Source organism: Dermacentor silvarum, chromosome 3 (genome assembly GCF_013339745.2).
Source record: "Dermacentor silvarum isolate Dsil-2018 chromosome 3, BIME_Dsil_1.4, whole genome shotgun sequence".
Classification (NCBI taxonomy): Eukaryota; Metazoa; Arthropoda; class Arachnida; order Ixodida; family Ixodidae; genus Dermacentor; species Dermacentor silvarum.
In genome coordinates, this window is record NC_051156.1 from 3,472,829 (window position 1) to 3,491,625 (window position 18,797).

The window sequence follows — 18,797 nt, forward strand, 5'->3', positions numbered from 1 at the left end:
GAGAGACGAATCTTATACACGGCGCCAATGGTGCAGGACACTAACCGATTCCTGTGTTTCACAGTACAACGACCACGCCTGGTTTGCGAACCAAACTTGCAAAGTTTAGATAGTTTTTTCCGGAGCGGAAAAAACCACCGCTACACCAGCGCGTTGCCCTACTCTCTTCAGTTTGTACGATACATAATGTATAAACGGAAGTACTGCAAGTTTTTATTTTCCGCTGACGGACGTGGTGCTCGACTGTTTTCACCCAGCTTGATTTGCTTACAAAGCTTTTCCGCAACTGCTGATATTAAAGCCTTCGTGTATCCGGCAGATAACAAGCGGTCAACCTGCGCATCAAAACTTATTTGCATTGAATGTGGACATGACCTTCTGAGGGCATTGACCAAGCACACATTAATGATTCCTCTTTTAACTAATTTCGAATGTGCTGCCTTGAAAGAGAGAAGCGGTTTTCCGCTCCTCGGTTCGATGGACCAGCACAAGTGTCTACTGGACAATCACAGCTTGACGTTCAAAAATCTTAGAGAGTTATTTTCAGGTAGCTCATGCGTCAGCTCTAACGGATGCAGGTTTTGATTGAATACATCTAACACTTTCTCTGCAGCCTGCTCAAACACCTCCTCTGGACATTCGATAAGAACTAAAAAATCATCGACATATCTGCATACTTTAGCGACTAAGGAGATATCAAGACAAGTCTGAATAGTGCGGTATTTTTTTGCGAGGTAAATACTCGTATCACTGAGGGCAGGCGCAAGGCATGAACCTATACAATTTCCACTTTTTTAATATAATGGCTCTCTTCCCAAGAGACAAAGGTTGATTTAAGGTAAAATGTCAACAATTCCAAAAACCCACTGGCCGAAACTCCTGTCTCGTTCTGGAATGCTATCGATCCAAAGTCGTCGATGCATCCTTCTACACATTTTAGCATCTCGTCGTGTGGAAGGGAATAATACAGGTCTTTCACATAGATAGAAAAAGCCCTGAGACCCTTGTTATTTCCTTTTAAAAACTCGATTACAGCGTCCGAATCCCTTACCAGATAAGGGTCGTCAATGGTTAGTGGGTTAAGCTTATTTTGCAGAAATATGGCGGCAGATTTCTGCCATGTCCCGTTTTCAGTTACAATTACACGTAGAGGGCATTCATTCTTGTGGGTTTTAGCAGTAAAAAGGAAGTCCAAGCTCAGCTTTGTTGATTTTTCGACCGACTTTGCTAGTTTGTCAAGGCTTAGGGCATTGCAAAGCCTCTTGGCTTCGGATTCCTATAATAACTGCTTTCGTAGAGGCTGGGTTCTTCTCCATCCGTTCACGCGAAGGGAAAGGAGCGCACGACTTAAATAGAGACGTCGAACTCCCGGATTGGCCGCCTAATGTGACAAAACCGCTTCATGTAAGTAGCTTGTAGCTCTCGCGCAAATAAATATTTTTGTCTTCGCACAAAGCACGAAGCGCTTCCGGCAGTTAACACTACTTTCAGAAGATCCAAGGGCTTAATCTATAGGGAAGATTCGTTGCGCTATACCGCGTGCGTGACTGATAAAGCTCATTACTATACGGATTGCAGTATTTTTACAGTAACATCTCAGTGAGTGGGGTTGAAGAGTGGGCGTGAATATTTTGGCAATTATGTACTAGGATTGCACAGCAACCTTGGTTCTTCACAATAAAGTAGAAAGTTACCTATCAATAAAGTGGTCAGGCAAGCAGGCACAATCTCTCCAATGCTATTCACTGCATGCTTAGAAGAAGTATTCAAGCTATGAGACTGAGAAGGCTTAGGAGTGAGACTCAACGACGAATATCTCAGCAACTTTCGGTTTGCAGATGACATTGTCCTATTCAGCAACAATGGGGACGAACTACAACAAATAATTGAGGACCTTAACCCAGGAAGTGCAAGAGTGGGGTTGAAGATTAATATGCCAAAGACAAAGATAATGTTCAATAGCCTGGCAAGGGAACAAGAATTCAGGATCGCCATTCAGCCTGTAGAGTCTGTAAAGGAGTACGTTTATCTAGGTCAATTACTCACAGGGGACCCTGATCATGAGAAAGAAGTTTATAAAAGAATAAAATTGGGCGCGAGTGCATGCGGCAGGCATTACCAAATCCTGACTGGGATATTACCACTGTCGTTGAAAATAAAAGTGTACAATCATTGCGTTCTATACCGTTGCTAACATATGGGGCAGAAACTTGGAGGTTAACAAAGAAGCTCGAGAACAAGTTAAGCACCGCACAAAGAGCGATGTAACGAAAAATGTTAGGCCTAACGTTAAGAGACAAGAAGAGAGTGGTTTGGATCAGAGAACAAACGGAAATAGCCGATATTCTATTTGACATTAAGCGGAAAAAGTGGAGCTGAGCAAGCAATGTAATGAGTAGGATGGATAACCGGTGGACCATGAGGGTTACAGAATGGATACCAAGAGAATGGAAGCGCAGTCGAGGACGGCAGCAAACTTAGTGGAGTGATGAAGTTAGGAAATTCGCAGGCGCAAGTTGGAATGAGCTAGCGCAAGAATTGGAGATCGCGGGAAGAGGCCTTCGTCCTGCAGTGTACGTAAATATGGGCTGATGATGATGAGGGCTAATTAGTTCATCATTGGAACTTAGCTCACACAGCGTGACTAAAACGTGGATACGCATTGAAAAAATACCACAGAACAAGCGCTGACTGCCAACGGAGTTTTTATATGAAGAACTCCAGGATTAAAAAACCCTCTCCAGTATAGACACGCCTACAGAGTTACATATGCATGAAAAATTTAGTCTTCATGCAAGAAATTTTCTTTTTTTCTAAAGCAAGAGATGCCGCGCTTCCACAGCTATGTCCAACCTTTCCTAAATAGAATGCCTCCTTTATTATTTTCCTTCTTAGTTTTTTTTCGTGGAGATGGGTTTGCAATATAGGCTCACCCTACAGTTGATGGTAAGAAAAGGGCACGACGCTCCTCTACTCGGCAACGCACAAAGGCGCTACGGCAGGGTTCGTCGACTTTTCGACACGGAGCAGAGAAGGCTCCGGAGTCAGTTCGCCTACAGATACGGGTTTTTTCACCCAAGATAAAACACAGTGCGGCAGTTAGGGCGCTTACGGGCAAAGGCTCACCGCAAGACCGATCGAGTACGCGCACCCGCTGCGCTAGGGCTAACCGAGGAGCGGTCCACCAAGCGCGAGAACGAGGAGTCGCGCGAGCAAAGGCCCCACGTAACCGACTCGTTGCGGGCCTGTGAGCATCAGCCGTGGCTATGAAGCGCTCAGCAGAAGAGAGCTCGGGTGGAGAGGGGTCCTTGGGGGGCGCGCCACCCAGGAGGCCAATCAGGGCGCGTCCCGGTGAGGTTAGCGCGCAGGGCAACTCAAACCCGGGAGGGAGAAACACGGTTCGCGCGGGAAATTAGCTCCGGCGTTCTAGCCCTGTCCGCCATGTTGCCGTTATGGCGTCGGTTCCTGGAGATCGAGCAAAGCACAACGCGCGAACTGGAGGAGGAGGCGCGGGAAGGCACCTCGATCACCACATTTGCTAGGAACTTCGTTTTCTCAAACATGAAAGTGCATGCGCACTTGTCAATTCAGACTCAGGCAAGTCAGGCTGGCGTACTTGGAATAAAAATTCAGTTGGGGGGCATTCAGCACATGTTCTGTGGTGTTTGTTTCACTGAGTATCAAAGTCTTTGTCACCATGTTTGAGCTTCGTTCTATTAAGCTTACTACCGGCACGTCCTCTGCAGAAAACCTCGCATCTCGTCATGCGAGGCTTTACATCTGTAATCGCCCGCGCTAGCACAGTGGGATCACATATGATCGGCGACCTTGCTCTGTGCTGTATACCGACTAGTCCTTGCAAAGAAGTCGTTCGAAAGCGCTCTTTCTTTCTTTGTATTTCTTTGAAGATATGGAACTCAAACTGTTCGTCTCTACGAACGAATAACCAATTGCCACATAGCGCAGCTTGTGACTCTAGGCAGTTGGCTGTATTTACACGTAGCCGAGGAGACGAAAGAGAACAAGGAGCCTGTCCGATCGTCCAAACTTGTCGAATTGCAAAGAAATGGGCAACGGGCGTGCGAAAGTAACGCTGCCGCTGCATAGCGTTCTTCTACGCAGCAAACACGGCACTTTTCGTCCGGCGGCCTGGCCCAGAGTTTCCCTCGAATCAGATTGGGAATTTTCACACTTACTGCAAATGTGGGGAATCATTGTTTACTTGCAAGCAAATAAAATGGCTGCTTTAGTTACACACATTGCAATATTATTAACATTGCTGCTCGAAAACGTCTTTGCTGTAAATCGAGGTCACGGAAGTCTGCTGTGGCTTTTTCTCCAGCTACAAATCATGTGTAATCAGTGTTCTTCCGACTTTGACTGGTTCTTCCTACTTTTACTGCAGTTCATGATAATAGGTTGATATCATGTATCATACAGGAGCCTAAGGCGTCCATGTTTCACCACGGGGCATATCTCATTTCGCACAAGGGTGCTCTCACGGGATGCCGATTGGTGGTTGTATAAGGTGTGCGGCCATCCTCTTTATGTGCACTCTGTTCCGCGTTAAAGTACTTAAATATCCTTTTAAAGGATTGATGCATGACTTGCTAATAAAAAATGGGATTGTAAAGGAAAATGGTTGACATTCATCTCAATTTTTCACATCGGTAGCTCTTGCGTGTCTTTATTTTTTTCTATATCGTTATCAATCATCTTGATATTGCAACGACGTGGTATCGACGACGACGCGGAGCTGCCCCAACAAATACACCTTATCAATCGTCAAAAAAAAACGTCTTCTTCGTCTCCACCCTTAACCTAAAAACCCACGCTACCTCAACCTCGCCACAACAGGCACATATCCACGGCAACATAGTTGTTCCAATTTTTTAGTACAGTTTGAGTGTATGTAATGTTAATTCAATTATGTTTCTTAAAAAATCTGGTGTGGAATCACACACCATTCATTATCGGTGAACCGCCTGTAGCTTTTCGCGCTCCGAAAAGTTTCTTTGTAGCCTGCCTTGATTTTCTTTATCTTTATGTTCTTTTTCCGCTCTTTGCTTTGCAGTCATTCACCTATTGATATTGACACGTATACATGTTTATCTTTCACCGGTGGCCGCTTTCCACCGGCTAACAAATGTTATACGTTATCGCTCGGCGCAGGACGCGCCTGTATCGGAAGTTTCTAGAACGTTGTCGATGCTTCTTTCCGTTGCCTGTTTTCACCGACGCATATGTTATCTGATTGTATGACCGACGCGAATTGTCTAGAACTTTCTGGAAGACACGCGGGCATCAGGGATTAATCTGGAACCTTCGATGACTCAGGTATAAAAGCCGACGCGCTTCGCCGCTGATCAGATTTTCGACGATCGCCGACTGTGTTCGCCGCTATCGTTGTGCTTTGAGTGTACCTTGCTTTTGTGGGCACAGGTTCGCCCAATAAACAACCAGTTTCGTCGTACACAGTTTTACGACTGTTTTCTTCAGCGTCACTACTACGTGACATCTGGTGGAGGTGCTAGTGCGTTCATGCAGCGAACGCCCCCGCAAAGCCGCGACCCAAGCCCGAAACCGGACGACGAGACCAACGTCGCCAAGGACCAGCGAGCTAGCCGTAGGCAGCAAGGACTTTTGCCAGAATACGGACTTCTTCCCGAGAAGACCACAGCGATCAAGGCCAAGTCAACGACCACAATGGCAGCCCCAGCGTCCCCCATCCTGCTGCAGCAACCTCGGGAGCCACCGACCTTCCGTGGATCATCAGCTGAAGACCCTGAAACATGGCTGGAGACGTACGAGAGGACCGCGACATTCAACAAATGGAGCGACGATGACAAGCTGCGCCATGTCTATTTTTCGTTGGATGACGCTGCTCGGACATGGTTTGAGAACAGAGAGACCACCCTGGTGACTTGGGACCTATTTCGCGAGAACTTCGTGAGGACCTTCACGAGTGTCGTACGAAAAGAAAGGGCTGAAGTTCTCCTGGAAACCAGAGTTCAATTGCCGAACGAGAGCATCGCGATCTTCACGGAGGAGATGACTCGCCTCTTCCGCCACGCCGACCCCGACATGTCTGAAGAAAAGAAAGTTAGGTTCTTGATGCGGGGCGTCAAGGAGCATCTATTCACCGGATTGATGCGCAACCCGCCCAAGACTGTGGCAGAATTTGTTTCGGAGGCGACAACGATCGAGAAGACGCTTGAAATGCGAGCCAGGCAATACAACCGCCGTGCGCTGACAAACTACGCCGAAGCTCAAGCTCTAGGCGCCAACGACCTGCACGAGGCGATCAGAGCGGTTGTACGGGAAGAGCTACAGAAATTATTCCCAAGATCGCAGCCTCAGGTGGCTTCAATCGCTGACATAGTTAAAGAAGAGGTTCAGCGATCACTGGAAGTGCCAGAAGTTCCGGCATCGCCTCAACCACAGCCGCAAGCGATGACCTACGCCGCCGTCGCCCGTCGTGAAGGCCCCCCTCCGCGCTCGCGCCAGGGCCCCGTAACGCCGCAGTTCCGTCGTCCACCGCCGCCGCCGCCAGCACGCCCGCCCGTCGCCCAGCGCAGCTACCAGCGGAAGACGGACATTTGGCGCGCCCCCGACCACCGCCCGCTCTGCTATCACTGCGGGGAAGCCGGCCATGTCTACCGCCGATGCCCATACCGCGAGATGGGCCTACGAGGGTTCGCCAGTCAACGCGCCACGTCCACAGCTTGGCGAGCGACCACGTGACATCGCCGACTACCTTGCCGGAGCCCAGTGGCAACCACGACGACCCTCACGCTCGCCGTCACCAGGCCGCTACACCTCGCCGCATCGCCGCCTGTATGCCGGCCCAACCCGGGGCCGATCTCCCAGCCCATACCCGGGAAACTAAAAGCAGCAACCGATGGAGGTGCGGTTGCTGTACGACGCAATGCCGAAGATCCTCCGCCGCCGACGATGACGACGACGATTCGCGAATCATCACGACGAGATATCAGCACACCGCCTAGCAACAGCCTTGACAACACATCGACGCCGAACGAAGACCTTCCGACGCGACGTAGCAGCAGCAGAGCAAGCCGACGCAGCCGTGATCCGACGCCACGAATTAACCGCAACGCCAGACGCCGGTCTACCGATCTAGACGTGCTCATCGATGGTCATAACGTCACCGCTCTCGTCGACACTGGCGCCGACTATTCAGTTTTCAGTGGCACGTTCGCCGCCAAGTTAAAGAAGGTGAAGACGGCCTGGCAAGGACCCGATATACGGACAGCGGGAGGTCACCTAATAACGCCGGCTGGAATCTGCACAGCGCGAGTCACGGTAAACAACCGCACTTACCCGGCGAGCTTCGTAATCCTGCCGCACTGCTCCAGGGACGTCATCCTAGGCATGGACTTTCTAAACCAACATGGTGCAGTCATCGACTTAAGGTCCAAGTCGATAACGCTTTCAACACACAAAGCGATACCGCCGGATACAAGCATCAGTTACCATGCCTTGAATGTGCTTGAAGAACAAGTCACCGTTCCGCCGCGCTCCAGCGTAATGATTTCCGTCGGTACCGAAGTGCCTGCAGACATGGAAGGCGTCATCGAGGGCGATCATCACTTACTGCTCGACCGTGAAATTTGCGTCGCTAGAGGCATAGCTGAGCTACGTGCAGGGAAAGCAAGGGTGATGCTCACGAACTTCAGCCCCGAATATAAGCACATTAACAAAGGCACCACGGTCGCCTACATCGACGAAATAGTACAAGCCAGCAGTGCTTTCGCCTTCACGGATTCCAGTGCACCTGCAACGACGACTATAATACCTGAGCCAACTTTCGACGTCAATCAGAACCTTCCCAGGCATAAGAAAGAACAACTAAAAGCTCTGCTCCTGCAATACAAGGACTGCTTCTCGTCGTCGTCAAAAGTTCGACAAACCCCTGTCGCCAAGCACCGCATCATCACCGACGAAAATGTCCGCCCACTCCGTCAGAGCCCGTACCGTGTTTCGGCGCGCGAACGTGAAGCCATAAGGCACCAAGTCGACGAAATGCTACGCGACATCATCCAGCCGTCCAAGAGTCCGTGGGCGTCCCCCGTGGTGTTAGTGAAGAAGAAGGATGGAACCCTACGTTTCTGCGTCGATTATCGTCGACTCAACAAGATCACGAAGAAGGACGTATACCCCCTCCCACGGATTGACGACGCCTTGGATCGACTCTACAACGCAAAGTATTTTTCGTCGATGGACCTCAAAACCGGCTACTGGCAAATCGAAGTCGACGAGAGGGACCGGGAGAAGACTGCCTTTATAACACCAGACGGACTGTTCGAGTTCAAGGTCATGCCGTTTGGTCTTTGCTCGGCACCTGCGACTTTCCAACGCGTCATGGATACAGTACTGGCAGGCTTGAAGTGGCAGACTTGCCTCGTCTATTTGGACGACGTCGTTGTGTTTGCCTCAAGCTTCGAAGAACACCTGCGGCGCCTTGAAACAGTTCTTCAAGCAATCAAAACCTCCGGACTCACGTTAAAGCCCGAAAAGTGCCGCTTCGCATATGAGGAGCTCTTGTTTTTGGGCCACGTCATCAACAAGTCTGGAGTGCGCCCCGACCCTCAGAAAACTGCGGCCATCTCCAACTTTCCTCCGCCCGCTGACAAGAAGGCAGTGCGTAGATTTCTTGGACTGTGCGCCTATTACAGGCGCTTCGTCAAGAATTTCTCACGGATCGCTGAGCCACTGACGTATCTCACGAAGGCCGACGTCGAGTTCAAGTGGGAGACGCCGCAAGTCGAAGCATTCGAAGAACTGAAGCGACGCCTGCAATCGCCGCCAATACTTGCGCATTTCGACGAAAACGCCGATACGGAAGTCCACACCGACGCAAGCAGCGTAGGACTCGGCGCCGTGCTTGTGCAGAGGACTGACGGACTAGAAAGGGTTGTAAGTTACGCTAGCCGGTCGCTATCGAAGGCGGAAGCAAATTATTCCACAACAGAAAAGGAGTGCCTCGCCATCATCTGGGCTACATCAAAGTTTCGCCCCTACCTCTATGGCAGGCCCTTTAAAGTTGTGAGCGACCACCACGCCTTGTGTTGGCTAGCTAACTTGAAGGATCCTTCAGGTCGCCTCGCACGCTGGAGCCTGAGACTTCAAGCATTCGACATCACCGTCGTTTACAAGTCCGGGCGAAAGCACTCTGACGCCGATTGTTTGTCTCGCGCCCCCGTCGAACCGCCGCCACAAGACGACCAGGATGACGACACTTTCTTGGGACCCATCAGTGCCGACGAATTCGCCGAACAACAACGAGCCGACCCGGAACTAAGGAGCCTTGTAGACTACCTGGAAGGCAAGACCGTCATTGTGCCGAAGGTGTTCAGGCGAGGATTGGCGTCGTTTTTCTTGCAAAACGACATTCTCCTAAAGAAGAACTTCTCGCCTCTCCGAGCCAACTACCTCCTCGTGGTACCCTCAGCATTGCGTCCAGAGGTTCTGCAAGCTCTCCATGACGACCCAACGGCTGGACATCTCGGTTTTTCACGCACTCTCGCGAGGATACAAGAAAAATACTACTGGCCTCGCCTCTCTGCCGACGTCGCCCATTACGTAAGGACATGCCGAGACTGTCAGCGACGCAAAACACCGCCGACAAGGCCAGCCGGACTTCTACAGCCAATCGAGCCACCTCGCCGACCGTTCCAGCAGATCGGGATGGACTTACTGGGGCCTTTTCCGACGTCGACGTCCGGGAATAAATGGATCGTCGTCGCTACGGACTACCTCACCCGCTACGCCGAAACAAAAGCCTTGCCCAAAGGCAGTGCCGCCGAGGTAGCCCGATTCTTCGTTGAGAACATCCTCCTGCGTCACGGTGCCCCAGAAGTCCTCATCACCGACAGAGGCACGGCCTTTACGGCAGAACTAACTCAAGCCATCCTGCGGTACAGCCAGACAAGCCATCGCCGCACCACCGCCTACCACCCGCAGACGAATGGCCTCACCGAGCGCCTAAATAAGACCATCGCCGACATGCTGGCAATGTACGTCGACGTCGAACACAAGACGTGGGATGCCATCCTTCCGTACGTGACCTTCGCATACAACACGGCCGTGCAAGAAACGACGCACATGGCGCCGTTCAACCTGGTCTACGGAAGGAACGCGGCAACGACGCTTGACGCCATGCTACCAGACGTCGCTGACGAAGAAAATGTCGACGTTGCCACTTATTTGCAGCGTGCCGAAGAAGGTCGACAGCTCGCCCGCCTGCGCATCAAGAACCAGCAGAGGACCGACAGCCGACACTACAATCTTCGACGACGCTACGTCGAGTACCAGCCCGGCGACCGTGTTTGGGTCTGGACTCCGATTCGCCGACGAGGACTTAGCGAGAAACTGTTGCGTCGCTATTTCGGACCATATAAGATAATCCGACGTATTGGCGCACTGGACTATGAGGTCGTGCCAGACGGCATTTCGCAATCACAGCGGCGCCGGGCACGACCTGAAGTCATCCATGTGGTGCGTCTTAAACCTTTCTACGCCCGCTGACGACCTTAGGTACTTCGTTACTTTGTTATTGTTTTTTGTTTGCTTGTTTGTTTGTGTTTATTACGCATGGTTTTGTTTTCGCTTTCGTGTTTGTAGCATCGGGACGATGCTTTTTAAGGGGAGGGTATTGACACGTATACATGTTTATCTTTCACCGGTGGCCGCTTTCCACCGGCTAACAAATGTTAAACGTTATCGCTCGGCGCAGGACGCGCCTGTATCGGAAGTTTCTAGAACGTTATCGATGCTTCTTTCCGTTGCCTGTTTTCACCGACGCTTATGTTATCTGATTGTATGACCGACGCGAATTGTCTAGAACTTTCTGGAAGACACGCGGGCATCAGGGATTAATCTGGAACCTTCGATGACTCAGGTATAAAAGCCGACGCGCTTCGCCGCTGATCAGATTTTCGACGATCGCCGACTGTGTTCGCCGCTATCGTTGTGCTTTGAGTGTACCTTGCTTTTGTGGGCACAGGTTCGCCCAATAAACAACCAGTTTCGTCGTACACAGTTTTACGACTGTTTTCTTCAGCGTCACTACTACGTGACATCTGGTGGAGGTGCTAGTGCGTTCATGCAGCGAACGCCCCCGCAAAGCCGCGACCCAAGCCCGAAACCGGACGGACGAGACCAACGTCGCCAAGGACCAGCGAGCTAGCCGTAGGCAGCAAGGACTTTTGCCAGAATACGGACTTCTTCCCGAGAAGACCACAGCGATCAAGGCCAAGTCAACGACCACAATGGCAGCCCCAGCGTCCCCCATCCTGCTGCAGCAACCTCGGGAGCCACCGACCTTCCGTGGATCATCAGCTGAAGACCCTGAAACATGGCTGGAGACGTACGAGAGGACCGCGACATTCAACAAATGGAGCGACGATGACAAGCTGCGCCATGTCTATTTTTCGTTGGATGACGCTGCTCGGACATGGTTTGAGAACAGAGAGACCACCCTGGTGACTTGGGACCTATTTCGCGAGAACTTCGTGAGGACCTTCACGAGTGTCGTACGAAAAGAAAGGGCTGAAGTTCTCCTGGAAACCAGAGTTCAATTGCCGAACGAGAGCATCGCGATCTTCACGGAGGAGATGACTCGCCTCTTCCGCCACGCCGACCCCGACATGTCTGAAGAAAAGAAAGTTAGGTTCTTGATGCGGGGCGTCAAGGAGCATCTATTCACCGGATTGATGCGCAACCCGCCCAAGACTGTGGCAGAATTTGTTTCGGAGGCGACAACGATCGAGAAGACGCTTGAAATGCGAGCCAGGCAATACAACCGCCGTGCGCTGACAAACTACGCCGAAGCTCAAGCTCTAGGCGCCAACGACCTGCACGAGGCGATCAGAGCGGTTGTACGGGAAGAGCTACAGAAATTATTCCCAAGATCGCAGCCTCAGGTGGCTTCAATCGCTGACATAGTTAAAGAAGAGGTTCAGCGATCACTGGAAGTGCCAGAAGTTCCGGCATCGCCTCAACCACAGCCGCAAGCGATGACCTACGCCGCCGTCGCCCGTCGTGAAGGCCCCCCTCCGCGCTCGCGCCAGGGCCCCGTAACGCCGCAGTTCCGTCGTCCACCGCCGCCGCCGCCAGCACGCCCGCCCGTCGCCCAGCGCAGCTACCAGCGGAAGACGGACATTTGGCGCGCCCCCGACCACCGCCCGCTCTGCTATCACTGCGGGGAAGCCGGCCATGTCTACCGCCGATGCCCATACCGCGAGATGGGCCTACGAGGGTTCGCCGTCAACGCGCCACGTCCACAGCTTGGCGAGCGACCACGTGACATCGCCGACTACCTTGCCGGAGCCCAGTGGCAACCACGACGACCCTCACGCTCGCCGTCACCAGGCCGCTACATCTCGCCGCATCGCCGCCTGTATGCCGGCCCAACCCGGGGCCGATCTCCCAGCCCATACCCGGGAAACTAAAAGCAGCAACCGATGGAGGTGCGGTTGCTGTACGACGCAATGCCGAAGATCCTCCGCCGCCGACGACGACGACGATTCGCGAATCATCACGACGAGATATCAGCACGCCGCCTAGCAACAGCCTTGACAACACATCGCCGCCGAACGAAGACCTTCCGACGCGACGTAGCAGCAGCAGAGCAAGCCGACGCAGCCGTGATCCGACGCCACGAATTAACCGCAACGCCAGACGCCGGTCTACCGATCTAGACGTGCTCATCGATGGTCATAACGTCACCGCTCTCGTCGACACTGGCGCCGACTATTCAGTTTTCAGTGGCACGTTCGCCGCCAAGTTAAAGAAGGTGAAGACGGCCTGGCAAGGACCCGATATACGGACAGCGGGAGGTCACCTAATAACGCCGGCTGGAATCTGCACAGCGCGAGTCACGGTAAACAACCGCACTTACCCGGCGAGCTTCGTAATCCTGCCGCACTGCTCCAGGGACGTCATCCTAGGCATGGACTTTCTAAACCAACATGGTGCAGTCATCGACTTAAGGTCCAAGTCGATAACGCTTTCAACACACAAAGCGATACCGCCGGATACAAGCATCAGTTACCATGCCTTGAATGTGCTTGAAGAACAAGTCACCGTTCCGCCGCGCTCCAGCGTAATGATTTCCGTCGGTACCGAAGTGCCTGCAGACATGGAAGGCGTCATCGAGGGCGATCATCACTTACTGCTCGACCGTGAAATTTGCGTCGCTAGAGGCATAGCTGAGCTACGTGCAGGGAAAGCAAGGGTGATGCTCACGAACTTCAGCCCCGAATATAAGCACATTAACAAAGGCACCACGGTCGCCTACATCGACGAAATAGTACAAGCCAGCAGTGCTTTCGCCTTCACGGATTCCAGTGCACCTGCAACGACGACTATAATACCTGAGCCAACTTTCGACGTCAATCAGAACCTTCCCAGGCATAAGAAAGAACAACTAAAAGCTCTGCTCCTGCAATACAAGGACTGCTTCTCGTCGTCGTCAAAAGTTCGACAAACCCCTGTCGCCAAGCACCGCATCATCACCGACGAAAATGTCCGCCCACTCCGTCAGAGCCCGTACCGTGTTTCGGCGCGCGAACGTGAAGCCATAAGGCACCAAGTCGACGAAATGCTACGCGACGACATCATCCAGCCGTCCAAGAGTCCGTGGGCGTCCCCCGTGGTGTTAGTGAAGAAGAAGGATGGAACCCTACGTTTCTGCGTCGATTATCGTCGGCTCAACAAGATCACGAAGAAGGACGTATACCCCCTCCCACGGATTGACGACGCCTTGGATCGACTCTACAACGCAAAGTATTTTTCGTCGATGGACCTCAAAACCGGCTACTGGCAAATCGAAGTCGACGAGAGGGACCGGGAGAAGACTGCCTTTATAACACCAGACGGACTGTTCGAGTTCAAGGTCATGCCGTTTGGTCTTTGCTCGGCACCTGCGACTTTCCAACGCGTCATGGATACAGTACTGGCAGGCTTGAAGTGGCAGACTTGCCTCGTCTATTTGGACGACGTCGTTGTGTTTGCCTCAAGCTTCGAAGAACACCTGCGGCGCCTTGAAACAGTTCTTCAAGCAATCAAAACCTCCGGACTCACGTTAAAGCCCGAAAAGTGCCGCTTCGCATATGAGGAGCTCTTGTTTTTGGGCCACGTCATCAACAAGTCTGGAGTGCGCCCCGACCCTCAGAAAACTGCGGCCATCTCCAACTTTCCTCCGCCCGCTGACAAGAAGGCAGTGCGTAGATTTCTTGGACTGTGCGCCTATTACAGGCGCTTCGTCAAGAATTTCTCACGGATCGCTGAGCCACTGACGTATCTCACGAAGGCCGACGTCGAGTTCAAGTGGGAGACGCCGCAAGTCGAAGCATTCGAAGAACTGAAGCGACGCCTGCAATCGCCGCCAATACTTGCGCATTTCGACGAAAACGCCGATACGGAAGTCCACACCGACGCAAGCAGCGTAGGACTCGGCGCCGTGCTTGTGCAGAGGACTGACGGACTAGAAAGGGTTGTAAGTTACGCTAGCCGGTCGCTATCGAAGGCGGAAGCAAATTATTCCACAACAGAAAAGGAGTGCCTCGCCATCATCTGGGCTACATCAAAGTTTCGCCCTACCTCTATGGCAGGCCCTTTAAAGTTGTGAGCGACCACCACGCCTTGTGTTGGCTAGCTAACTTGAAGGATCCTTCAGGTCGCCTCGCACGCTGGAGCCTGAGACTTCAAGCATTCGACATCACCGTCGTTTACAAGTCCGGGCGAAAGCACTCTGACGCCGATTGTTTGTCTCGCGCCCCCGTCGAACCGCCGCCACAAGACGACCAGGATGACGACACTTTCTTGGGACCCATCAGTGCCGACGAATTCGCCGAACAACAACGAGCCGACCCGGAACTAAGGAGCCTTGTAGACTACCTGGAAGGCAAGACCGTCATTGTGCCGAAGGTGTTCAGGCGAGGATTGGCGTCGTTTTTCTTGCAAAACGACATTCTCCTAAAGAAGAACTTCTCGCCTCTCCGAGCCAACTACCTCCTCGTGGTACCCTCAGCATTGCGTCCAGAGGTTCTGCAAGCTCTCCATGACGACCCAACGGCTGGACATCTCGGTTTTTCACGCACTCTCGCGAGGATACAAGAAAAATACTACTGGCCTCGCCTCTCTGCCGACGTCGCCCATTACGTAAGGACATGCCGAGACTGTCAGCGACGCAAAACACCGCCGACAAGGCCAGCCGGACTTCTACAGCCAATCGAGCCACCTCGCCGACCGTTCCAGCAGATCGGGATGGACTTACTGGGGCCTTTTCCGACGTCGACGTCCGGGAATAAATGGATCGTCGTCGCTACGGACTACCTCACCCGCTACGCCGAAACAAAAGCCTTGCCCAAAGGCAGTGCCGCCGAGGTAGCCCGATTCTTCGTTGAGAACATCCTCCTGCGTCACGGTGCCCCAGAAGTCCTCATCACCGACAGAGGCACGGCCTTTACGGCAGAACTAACTCAAGCCATCCTGCGGTACAGCCAGACAAGCCATCGCCGCACCACCGCCTACCACCCGCAGACGAATGGCCTCACCGAGCGCCTAAATAAGACCATCGCCGACATGCTGGCAATGTACGTCGACGTCGAACACAAGACGTGGGATGCCATCCTTCCGTACGTGACCTTCGCATACAACACGGCCGTGCAAGAAACGACGCACATGGCGCCGTTCAACCTGGTCTACGGAAGGAACGCGGCAACGACGCTTGACGCCATGCTACCAGACGTCGCTGACGAAGAAAATGTCGACGTTGCCACTTATTTGCAGCGTGCCGAAGAAGGTCGACAGCTCGCCCGCCTGCGCATCAAGAACCAGCAGAGGACCGACAGCCGACACTACAATCTTCGACGACGCTACGTCGAGTACCAGCCCGGCGACCGTGTTTGGGTCTGGACTCCGATTCGCCGACGAGGACTTAGCGAGAAACTGTTGCGTCGCTATTTCGGACCATATAAGATAATCCGACGTATTGGCGCACTGGACTATGAGGTCGTGCCAGACGGCATTTCGCAATCACAGCGGCGCCGGGCACGACCTGAAGTCATCCATGTGGTGCGTCTTAAACCTTTCTACGCCCGCTGACGACCTTAGGTACTTCGTTACTTTGTTATTGTTTTTTTTTGTTGTTTGTTGTTTATTACGCATGGTTTTGTTTTCGCTTTCGTGTTTGTAGCATCGGGACGATGCTTTTAAGGGGAGGGTATTGACACGTATACATGTTTATCGTTCACCGGTGGCCGCTTTCCACCGGCTAACAAATGTTAAACGTTATCGCTCGGCGCAGGACGCGCCTGTATCGGAAGTTTCTAGAACGTTGTCGATGCTTCTTTCCGTTGCCTGTTTTCACCGACGCTTATGTTATCTGATTGTATGACCGACGCGAATTGTCTAGAACTTTCTGGAAGACACGCGGGCATCAGGGATTAATCTGGAACCTTCGATGACTCAGGTATAAAAGCCGACGCGCTTCGCCGCTGATCAGATTTTCGACGATCGCCGACTGTGTTCGCCGCTCTTTTTGTGGGCACAGGTTCGCCCAATAAACAACCAGTTTCGTCGTACACAGTTTTACGACTGTTTTTCTTCAGCGTCACTACTACGTGACAATATCACTATTCCGGCCTTTGCGCGCTTACCTTCTACTGCAATGATCTTCGCGCAATATTTACTACTTCATCTTTGTGTGTACTTTTTCCTGTTTTTAGTTTTAGTTGGAATTGTACTTTTTATAGTGATTGTTTTTGGTGGGGCGTGCTACTTTGTTGTACAAAGAGCTTTTCTTGGGGTAATGCTTGTTTGCTATATTTGAATAATGCTTGTTTTACGCTGTTGTAATTGAAGTCAACCCTTACCCAAAGCCTTTGTAAGGTTTTCGTAAGCCATGTCATGTAGTAATAAATAATTTGGTTCCAGGGAGGGTGAAGCCATCAAGCGAGCCGAGCAAGATGCCAGGCAGAAGGTCGCCGAAAGAAGGAAGAGGCACGGCAAGTGCAGGTACGTAACACTATGCGGGTGTGACGCTGAGGCAGACAATGAGGGTGTGACACCGAACAGGCAGACAATGAGCGCATGTTGCACCCTCAACAAACTGTCCTTTTATACTGGCGCGACGGGCCCTCATGGCTGGCACCTGAGACAACGACTTTTCCGAGCACTAGTCGTGCGGATCGCGGCCATCCATGATGCTCTCAAGAGATGATGTCAATTATTTTGTGGCAAAAGAGCTTGACCCACAATGGTTAAGAATAAGTGAAAAGCCTCAACCACAAAGTAACGTTTTTTTGGGGGGGGGGCTCGTATTCGTGAGGGAAGCAGCGTGAATCTTTGGCTTAAACTACAGTATATAAAGACAGCTACATAAACTGTGCAATAAAAAAACTGCTTTTCTTTTCCAGCAGTTCGTGGTCTGGATTTTGATCTCCAAGTTTTTTGTGTCGTGAGCACTTGTAAGTGCAATTAAAACAAAAATAAGCTTGCTGGAAAAGAGATGGGCAGAAATTCTAACCCTAGCACAGAATAAAACCACAAGGTTGAGCTCAGCTTCAAAGAATCTTTCATTGCTTTAATGGCTGCTGACAGACTTTGAGAACTTGGAGCGTCGCAGAAGGTTGTGAAAGCTCAGCTGCCTGCGCACTGCAGTACAAGCGACTGCGCTCCACAATTCGGCAGCGCCAATTTCGCACGTGAGCAGACGGGTAATTCCTCTGCTTATTCTTGAAGCCGCTCAGATCAGGCACTTTCGAACACGTGTACGAATGCTGCCAACCACTATACCTCATCGGTAAAAATATAAAGTTTCTAAAGAGCGTTCGAACGATGCAGTTGTTTCGCTATGTTATTCGGTTCTTGCACGGCGCTCTTGCATAATAGTTCCATGGCGTATACGCTTCTTGTTAATGCATGGTCAACTGCACCGCCATTTGTAAGCGGAAATTTCCTTCATTTCCTCCTGCTGTTATCCAACGCACACCACTGTTGTTTTAAATAGTTCTTTATTTGCGAGTACGACATCCTGCCGTTTAGTTTTATGTCCTCTGTGTTGATTGTGCCTAATTAACACTGCTTAGTAAACCAACTACTTATGCTCTGCTGCGGTAACAGTGTCAGCGTAAGTGATGTGCTCACTCAAAAAACAGACAAACGCAAAAATAAAAAAAAAATTATAAAAAATACGCGTACTGGAATTCAATTTGACAGATGACTGTACAATACGATACGCAGGTACGAATTGTAATTGCCTTCGGAAATGAGTAATCACGTAATAATGTATCAACCAATTACGCAGCTTGGAATTGGGCGCTTTTTAAACCAGTTTCCGCTAAGGCCGCTAGTAGGCGATTAGGAACGGCTGGAGAGCTACTAGATCCAGCAATCGGCGGCCGCAAGAACTACGAACACCGAGCCCTGGCTGCGATCGAGCAAAGAGAGCCCAAAACGGCACCTGTAGTAGACCTGTTGTGACCGCTAGTATATGTAACTCTTCTCGCAGTCGCCTATAGTGGTAGCAGCATAAGCGGCCGCTGCGGATCGCAAGCCATGTGCTCGCGTGTTTCTTTCACAAAGAAGCTGTGTACACGTCCGAGAAAACATCCACTTTGATGCACACAATCAGTGTGTCGGAACGGTACGAAAACAAAAACGAAGAACGCAACAAAACGATATTTTTGACTTGAACGAAAACGTAACGAAAACCTCATGTACTATTTTGCTTCGGAGTTAAACCGAAATATTTTGATCGGTTTTCGGTT

At 51.5% G+C, this 18,797-nt stretch overlaps 1 protein-coding gene across 1 annotated transcript in view; it reads left to right on the forward strand.

Annotated features, from left to right (window-relative positions):
• Window positions 1–17,048, forward strand: part of LOC119443747 (uncharacterized) — a 131,272-nt gene extending 114,224 nt beyond the window's left edge. Inside the window, exon 14 of the mRNA XM_049663182.1 lies at window positions 16,963–17,048. The gene's annotated coding sequence lies outside the window, so the exon portion shown is untranslated. The remainder of the gene's footprint in view (window positions 1–16,962) is intronic.
• Window positions 17,049–18,797: the final 1,749 nt, after the last annotated feature.